At 43.6% G+C, this 9710-nt stretch overlaps 1 long non-coding RNA gene across 1 annotated transcript; it reads right to left on the bottom strand.

Moving 5' to 3' along the window:
* Window positions 1–2029: 2029 nt before the first annotated feature.
* LOC139988985 (uncharacterized) lies at window positions 2030–9171 on the bottom strand. The gene is made up of 2 exons (XR_011800240.1): window positions 8782–9171; window positions 2030–2699 (listed from the first exon to the last, which is right to left on the bottom strand). It is a non-coding gene; the product is annotated as an uncharacterized lncRNA (long non-coding RNA).
* Between the last annotated feature and the right edge of the window lie 539 nt (window positions 9172–9710).

The raw sequence follows: 9710 nt of genomic DNA, 5'->3' as shown, positions 1-9710 counted from the left end.
TTGGAATCGCTGTTTCTTCTTCGTCGATTTACCTTGCGCGTGTTCTAAGCTAAAGACCGAGGAAGTCGTTCGTTTAACGACACTTAAAGTGATGGTTCGTTGCTCGTGCGAGATTAATTTTAAATGAACCGCCCGCGGGTGCATAAGCGATGGTATCGAGCCGTAGGGTGCGCGCGACGATCACAGCCACATCTCTTTGTCCGTATCCTGAAATTATCTGTTCGCGGAACCACCGGTCATGCTGGACCTCCTCGACCTCTTCTTCCCTCTTCGACACGTGGCTGGGGCTGACGTCACGAATCGCACGATCCTCGGGGGATAATCTTTAAGTTACGTTCACGCGAGCCCGCTCGTTGCACCGCCTGCTCCGGGATCCTACCGGGAACGTTTCTCTTCGGGTCGTGTTGCGACGCAACAGTAAATTATTAACAGTAAATCTGATGGATATAGCTGTTCCTATAGTCGGGTCTACGATTTGTAGTTCTAGTTGGATGTTTCTGGTACTTCGTGTGAATATACGTATATTTGTGAAATACAAAATTTCGTGAATGATAGTTTTAGGAAAAGAGTAGTACGAGTGACGATATAATTAATTTAGAAAAGATTCGACAGAGCTGGATTCTTTTAGAGAAATTAATAAACATCAAAACATATTGCTAATAAAATCGTCGGAAGACATAGAACCGTTCGGAAGTTATAATACTAATCGATTCCATAAATTAAAAAGTAGAAAAAGCGAGATTTCTAACATTATTTTTTTAAAATCCATATTGAAATGTACAATTATTTATACGACCTTCTTTCGACGAATAAATTTATGGAAGTGAGTTGCATAGTTTTTGAGAAAAATTCACGAAAGTGGAATAATCGGTTTATCTTTTGCTAGGCTCGTATATAAGTATTGATATTACATATTCTTCCCTCCACTTATCTTGGGAAAAACGCATTCGTTAGAGATATTCATTTCAAATCAGCAATTTCGATCTTTTCTACTAATAATCCACTATTTAACTGCTCGCAGCTGATTTACATTCGCCTATAATATTTTCTTCCTCGTTTTACATCAAATACACTAACGAACTACCGATTCAGCAGTTTCCACAAATAAAGACGCTCGGGTTCTCCCGGACTGAGACAATAACGGTACCGCGGTAATTTATTCTTGCTGGTCGGTGGAAAGGCGCGAGTTGGCTCGTAGCGATACGCGTGCGTCTCTCCACTTTCTCCAAGGCCTCTGTTCGATCGATCCTGCTCAATCTGTTTTACATAAAAACACCTACCCAAACAACAAGAATTATAGCGCGCCATAACTCTAATGAATCAGTATGTCGGATAAATTCGCGTTAAATCCACAACTGGAAGATTCTTCTAGCCTGTCTGAACGTTAGCTCGCTCTTTAGACAAGTTACACGCTCGCGCGAGCGGCATTATGCGCGCGTACCGAGCCCCCGCATACATATGCATACGGAATCATTCATTTTCATCGGTTAAAGAGCCGACGAATGTGTGCGTGTGCACGTAGCGCCAAGTACTAGGTACTGTTTGCACGGGGACAGGAATCGAGAGTAAGAAGCTGAGTACGTCGCGACGCTTGGGTGATACTTGGGTGACGCTTCCCTGTTCGCGGGGTTAGGTTCGTTGGCTAAACGTGATACGGTGTGATTGAGTTGTTTGATGGGTGTGTTAGAAGGCGGGGTAATTACGGTGAAGGTGTTTTGATAGATGTCTCGGATGTTAAAGTGACTGACTGAAAGGTTTTTAGGTCTATAATGCTGTTGCAGTTGAAGAGGATAGACTGATAAGAAATATTAGAGCATAATAGAAAAACGTACTCGTTAAGTACTTGGCCACTGTATAGTATAGCGTAGTGAAAGTTCATTGAACCCGAAACAAAGACAAAATTATGCACATATACAGTGGCTGAGAAAAGTGTATGCACATATTCTTATTTCTCGATGTATCATTTTCATAATATCAAATCGCTGCAGTTATGTAAAATTGTTATTAGATAATAAAAAATATAAAATACTTGGACTTAATTAATTGATATGTTAATGCTATAGTATGTACAACGGTGTATAAATTACATTTAGAGCTATTAATATACTATTTAACACATTCGCTACTAGGGAATTACTCATAGTGGATTGGAGTAAAAAATGTATCATCGATCATATGTTTTGTTTCTTGCACTTCCGTTCAATACATTTAACGATAGGTACAATATACTTTCATTATAAGGAAGCACGGGTGCAACAGCATCGGTGCAGCTTGAAATTAAGCATAATTAATCTTAAAGCGTGGCACATATAGTGACAGTAGCAAAGCCGTTAGTATCGATGATCGTATCGAACGTAAATCTCATCGATGCCCGCGTAACGAAGTCGCAGCTCGGTCTAATGGATCGATCCGGCTACTGGATTAAAATTAATTAATTCTCCTGTACATCGGGACTCTGGTTGGAAAGAGCCGACTGTCCTTGCCCTCCCCATTCTAATCGTGTCGGGGATCCTTGATCGCGTAGGTGCGGGGAGAATACCCTTTTGCAACTTCTCGACGAATTAAATCACATTCCCATGAGCAGAGTGACGAAAGAGACGCGGCATTTTTTTCCTCCCTCCCTCTTCTCCCTTCTCGTAGCTTGGCATATGTAATTTTTTTCATCGTGTCTCTGTAGCCAATCAGACACGTCTCGGCTCCTAAACAAAGACACGGATTGGCGTGTTGCGTTATAGCTTTAAAATCGAGAAACGGAGGTGGTGGTGCGCTCAGAACCGACCAGCAAACGTATATAGGCGAGCCTTAGAGATTGTAGGCTTGGTGTTAGGGAGCCCAAGGCCAACACCTGCATCAGGCCCCACCACCAGCTTGGCCACCAATACCAATCGGTGCTCGCTACAGATATAACAGTACCAATACCAGCTTACTCTCTTAACTACCATTAAATATACCGGCACTTTGTCCCTCTTCTTCGTCCCCCTTGCTTCCCTGTGTGGTGTACGTTGATCCTGCTGCATCGACGATGAGTCCTAACGCTTTATAGATTCATTTGGACGCGTCGAAAGCTACCGGGAATCGATAACGCGTAACCAGGAAGCCGGCTCGTAACTCGACGGGCCGACATTCTTTCGCTATCCAATGACACTGACGTGGTCGTAGAAAAAATTAGATATACAAAAGCCTATCGTTAGGTCGTGGCGTTTCTTTATGAAAGTGATATATAAATTAGAGACTAAACATCGATAGATGGAGATCTGGAAGAACGTTGGACAGTGAGGGGATCTTGGAAGGAATATATCATCGAGGTCCACGAAGCAACACGATCTATCAAGACCTTCGTAAAAACAATCTATCCTCGAAAAGGCAGATCGTTCGCGATAGCATCAGCATCTCCAGATCGACTGGTTTCCAACGCGTGCCAACACGCCAGCCTCCATATAAACCAATACCCAACATCGTTTCTGTCTTTCTTCCTGCCTAGGCCTTTTTCTATCGAGTTTCTCGGCTAATCATCAGAAACGCGAATTCCCAGTCGCGTTTCCCTGAACCCAATCGTCCACGCCCACGTTCTTTTACACGTAGCTGAAGAACCGAATCTCAAGAGAGTAGTATATAATACCTAATCAGCCAAGATTCCACCAGAGTGGATCCTGAAAGAAATCAACGAAAGGAACCACGGAGATGTATACACGTCGAAGATGTATATATTATAAGAAGAAGAACGGAGTAAAGGAGAACGTAGCAAAGGAAAACGGAGACACGGAGGATAGTCTGGATAGTACGAAGGTATAAGAGATGCAAGAGAGGAAAGAGGGAACGGGAGGAAGAGGGATAAGGAGGGATCGACTGACTACGGTGTGTCCTGCACTTTATAGTGCAATACTTTACGAGCAGCGTGCAGCGTGGGTCGGCGTATCTCTCCAGCTGTCCAGGTGAACCCACGTCGTCCCGCGGCTGGTCCAGCTCCGCGGTAGCACAACTCCGGTTCCAGTTGACCAGTTTCTCTCCGGGCAGTCCCTCGGTTCGTTCGTTCGGCTTTGCAGCAGCGTAGCCGGTTTCAGCCAGTCAGCCAACCAAGCAAGCAACCAGCTAGCCAGCCAGTCGTGCTGGCTGATGGCATTGACGCGGTGCACCGAACGGCGAAAGTAATTCACTCTATGTATATGTAGTATACACACGAAACGTATGTATACAGTCGACATCGTCCTCGTCGTCTTTGTCGTTTCCAGTGCCGGTGCACACGGCTAATCTGTTCCAAGTATCGAAGCAGGCACAACCACGCCACCGATCGACCGTTTCTAGGTTACTACGAATGCGTAAAGTCTCGGACGACGCGGTGCGTCGCACCTTTCGCCGTCGATCGCTTCTCCTGCAGCGGCCGTGCTTATCCTTTCCTCTCTTCCCTCGGGGCGGTTTATCGAGGTCGTAGGGATGCCAGAAGCTGGCGATCCGGACCAACGACACAGCGTGACAACTCGAACGACTGCTATGTCACTTAGGTTAAGAAACTAGAGAAAGGGTATTTCAGATATGTAATCGTTGCAACTTCTTCTCAAAGTCGAAAAAGTGTATCATCTCTTCTTTTCCTGCACTTGAATATCAGACCTATTCCACTCGAAGTCAAAAAGTCATTCCTTGTCGAGTAAATCAGGAAGATAGAGAAAGAATATCTCGAATAACAACTTCTGTAAATTTCCTATACAAATTCATACGAACTATCATCTTTTTTCCTCAATCTCCGCAGGCCTACTCAACTCGAAAATGGAAGAGATTAGGAAGATCGAGGAAGAATATGTGAAATTGTAATGTTTGCCACTTTTTCTCAGATCTATCTTCCGGAACCATACAATTTGTACGTCAGACTTGCTCAGCTCGAATCAGCTCGGAAACGATCTCGTCCAAATTAATCTCGTATCTGTCAGGGAAAGAGGAACTCTGCCACGAACTGTGGCAACAGAGACTCCCAGACAGCGTACGTATATGTCAACTGGTTTGATGGAAACGGAGAAAGACAGACGCGTCGAAGATGCGGACAGCGTCGCGATAAGGAAGGTGCGACATCGTCAAGGCCGGGCTGAATGAAAACAACCGGCAGCCTTTCTCCGCTTCGACCGATACGAAGCGTTCACGTGCCGTGTCGCGCCGTGGGCGGACGACGATATTCGCACCGTACAGTTTTCCCCATTAATAATTTACCCGCTCGACTATCGATCGCCTCTCTCGACGACCGCTTTTCGACGATCTTATCGATCGCAACCGGTCTCGAGTCCTACGCTAACAGACCCAACAACACACATTTCGTAACAATTTTGCGCTCTGTGTGCGCGCTCATGCGTACCACGACCTGGATCTTTTCTCTCATTCGACGCGTGCTATGAACCTTCGCGGAGCCGTTTCCAATACGCCTTCGACTTACAGCAACCGAGTGGACGAATTGGGCTCCAGACGTTTTCGATTGGTCGCGTGCTCTCGGATGATTAGATCGGTAATCGATTTAGTGATTTCTCAGATGTAGCGAATTGAGTTGATCTTTCTCTTGATTCTAAGCGAGAGTAATCTATCGTTTGGTTTACGTAATGAGACTTGAGATTGATTTTGAGATTGAGGAGCTTCCTGAAAAAAGGTTCTACAAGTCTGTGGTATGATCGTTATATGTTTAATTCAAGCTGCAGTCTAATTTTCCTATTATATATCCCTTTATTTAATTCTGAAGTTGTTTGCTCGATTCGAGTAACCTCAAATCGTTGACTCAAATAATTCTGTGGTAGGCTTTTACTCATTTTTATCGCTTTTCTTGTTGAACTTCAGGTACACAATATTTTTTCAATTTCTCGTTGTTATGTTAAAAACAGATGGTGTCTTCTAATATATGAGTTTGATGATTTTGTAAAAAATTCAGGATTGAATTTTCATAAGCCTATTTTATCCTAGCCACCGAATGGATATTCCAGTCCAGTGATTGAATTATATTATGAAATTTCTATTTATTTTATAAATATGGAAAGAACAAACTTCTCTAAGAGCTTCTTATAATTCTCGATCCAAATATAGCTAATATTGCAAAACTAAAACTTTACAATTTACAATTAGTCTAATTTACTTAATTCGCCATTTTATCTCGTAAATATTCTTCCAGAAAATATCACAATTTTCAGTGGAATCAGTACGAAATGTCGATGGCACATATCGATATATGCATGACCGGTTGATTCATTCGAACGTTAGGATGCTCCATGGAAACAGATCTGTTATTACACTAACAAACCCCGGATTCTAACCAGAGATCTCATTGGGAACGTGTCTATTTACTCGAAGTCGGAGGTAGAATTTTGGAGGATCTCATGGATCACCAACAGAATTCCTGGCAATTTGCAATGTCGTTAACGTAGCCAGAATCCGCGTGGTCGATAATTATAACGGGACACCTCGCGCGGTATAATTAATCCTTTGATCTGAAACGCGTGTGTAGCGTTAATTGGATTACATGCCATCGATCCAACTAATTCGATTCCGCATCGCGTGTTACGCCTGACCGAAGACGGACGTCGTCTTCTGAGCCGTCAGGTTTCATCTTCGCCTGTACTCCAATTTGACGTAGCCCGAAGACCCAAGACACATTGCAGTCTACCATTATTAAAACACAAAACAATTACACAATTGGTTGGTTCATCAAACTACTGCATACGTATAAAATTGAAATTTTAAAGAACATTTAAACATTCCAACAATTGTCACAGTCTTTGTCGTCAAATAGATTAGCTTTTCTATTACTCAAGTTCTGAAGTTGCATTGTTGAATCATGAAGCATTATCAAACCATAACAATCTCATGAAATTATTATGAAAATCGAAATTTTCAAGACTTTCCGAAGATCTCAAAGATGCCACAATCTCTGTCATCGCGAAGATTAATTCTCTATAATACAAGATTCGAAGATGCTTCCCTCGCTCGATGTAACTGATTGCCGAACCATAAACCAATTGCAAAACTAAGTAAAAATTGAAATTTCTAAAAATCTGTAAAGATTGCAAAAGGTATCGGGATTAGTTTTCTATTACTCAAGGTTCCAAGGTGCAGTGTCGATTCGCGTACCATAATTGAACCACAAACTAATTGCAAAATTCCATCAGTTTGTTACATCGTTCCGAAATTTCAAAGTATTTTTAAAAATTTAAAAAAAAAAAAAAATATCCGTCCCTATCGTCTGAGACGCCGTGAAAATTAGTTTTTCTATTACGCAGTGCCTTTTACGCATCGCACGATCCTCGAGGGTTCCCCTCCGTATACCCGCGCGTGTACCCACACATACACACATATACACATACAAATACACGCTTTCATATTCACTGGCACAAGACAGGCATCGTCTCTCTTTCTCGTATATCTTCCACGTATCTGGTGTGCTCTCCGTCGATGCATTCGTATTCGTGTCTTGGGTTACGACAGAGTAGGCCCGTTATCGGGGCCTGCTGATTGCCTTTGAACAAAGAGGGACTCGCTTTGCGTCGCTCGCTGAACGAGGACGCCGCTAAAACGAGAGGAAAAGAGTAACACGAGGAGATTGTTCGTGATGAGGTGGTTAGACTGGTTCACGCACGTGTGTGCGTGCTGGAAACACGGTCCCCGGTGTGCGTCTTAAACTGCATGCGCTCTCTGGACGCGAGGGGGAACAGATCTCTCTGCGTCGTTCCCTCTTCGTCCCTCGTTAACCCTTTTCTTCTTCCCTCTTCGCCCTTTTCTTTCCCTCACGGTCGGATCGTGCCTCTTCTCCTCGCTCTTTCTTCTCCTATTTTCTCGCTTCGACCAGTGGCGCCTCTTCTTTCCCCGTTTCTCTCTCGATATCTCTGCCTCCGGTGTCCGCGTGAACTTGTTCTTGGCCACTCGAAACGACTCTCTCGTGCGCGTAACAACGCGACGCATCGCGAGAAGAAGAGAGGAGGAAGGGAAACGGTGCGTCCGCGTAAGCCGATAAAGCGAGCTATAAGTAGGGGCGGGAAAATGGTGAAAGTCTTTTGGAAAATTGTCCGATGGATTTCGTTCCCCTCGCGGTACAGCGAGGGATAGCACAGGTGTACACGGGCGGAGAGAGGCTAGCGCGCCGCACGTCAATCCACGGCTTAGTAAAATTGAAATATAAAACGCGCGGATACTGTTAGAACTGACAGAGGGAGACTCGCGCTGCTATCTTAACGCGAGTTATATAATAAGACGGCTATCGTAACACGGTTCGCGAGCATTGTCTCGCGATACCAATTATCTCGTGAATTTCGAACGTTCAATAGCTGAACATTAGTACGCCAAGTCGATCGCCGTTTATTTTCAAATGTTTTATTTTTGATCTCGATACATGATTATGTTTTTCTACGTATCAACTAACGATTTAAACGCTTAACTCTCTATGACAGGAATTCGAATTATTTAACCTAAGAAAGTTTGCTGAGATAGCCCATTAGTGTTTTGCCAACACCAGATGTATATTACAACTCGCACGTAGCGCCGTTCCGAAAGCGATTTCCATATCTACGTACTTTCGTAGATTTGTCTTTTATCCTGTTTTTTTTTTTTTTTTTTTTTATCTTTCAAGGGAAATAAATAACAGTTTCTTCAGTCTCGCCGAAAAATCCTGTACCATCTCTTACAGCAGAACTCGCTCGGAAACGATCGTCAACTCGTTCTTTTGTTCGTCCGCGTACCTACATACGATTTGACGCGAGGCCATCTCCAGCCGGAGAAAGAAGCTCGGAAGAGTGTGTGCGCGTAAAAGTCCATGCGTCGTCGTACCTTTCGAGGGTGTTAATGCGTACGGAGGCGGGTTTCTCGGCCTCTCTTTCTCGGTTTCGTCGTTCGCCTCTTTCGTTTGCACGGGTCCCTCTCCAAGCTTGCCGGCCTCTTCCATCCTTCCTGCTCTCTTCTTCGTCCTACTCGCGCGAGCACTGGTTTGTTTTGGTTCACCGAGTGTCGAGTGTGTCGAGCGAGCGTCGTGCGTATGTTAAGTGAAGGCGAAACGCGACAACCGGCGCGAAGGCGCCTGCGCGGTTGCGAGCGCACTAGCGAGCGGATAACGCCGCGCGTGAATAATGTTAACAGCCGTTAGTTGGACGAATGTAGACGTCTGACGGTGTTCTCGCGTCGTGCGACGAACTTTGAAAAAATAGGATACTCATGGTCGAAGTTAAAATTGTGCTCGAAAATTGAGACTATAACCTGTCGAACGAGACGAAGCAGTAAACGTAAACGAAATTCGGTCGCTACCGCTGCGACTATTGACTGTCGACTCTCGAGTTTCAAGTTTGTTTACGTTTACTGCCTCGTTTTGTTGGACAGATCATAGGAAAGACTGGTTTTAAATCTGTTATTTTGGATGGTTAATGTGATAAGGAATTGGCTTGATGTTGCGAGATTTTTTATGTTTCGATATCGCTATCGCCATAAATAATGAGGTCTTAGATTTCTTGTTTCCATTTAGATTAGCAGTATCTCCAAAATGATAATACGCTAAGGAATGGTTGGAGTACTTCGTTAAGAACGAAATTCATTTTCAAATTATCTTTTTGTACCAGAGATGTATAACAAAGATACTTTTATTATAACAAAACCTATGAAAATTGATAATGTATTATCAAATAGTTGCTTGCTATTTCTTTGTTTACATGGCACTACTTATATCTTTTAGTAATCAATAGGACAAGCTTTAGAGTAGCCAGCAAACA

Source organism: Bombus fervidus, chromosome 7 (genome assembly GCF_041682495.2).
Source record: "Bombus fervidus isolate BK054 chromosome 7, iyBomFerv1, whole genome shotgun sequence".
Taxonomy (NCBI): Eukaryota; Metazoa; Arthropoda; class Insecta; order Hymenoptera; family Apidae; genus Bombus; species Bombus fervidus.
The sequence above is the reverse complement of the archived record's forward strand: the minus strand, read 5'-3'. Positions and strand labels throughout refer to the sequence as shown.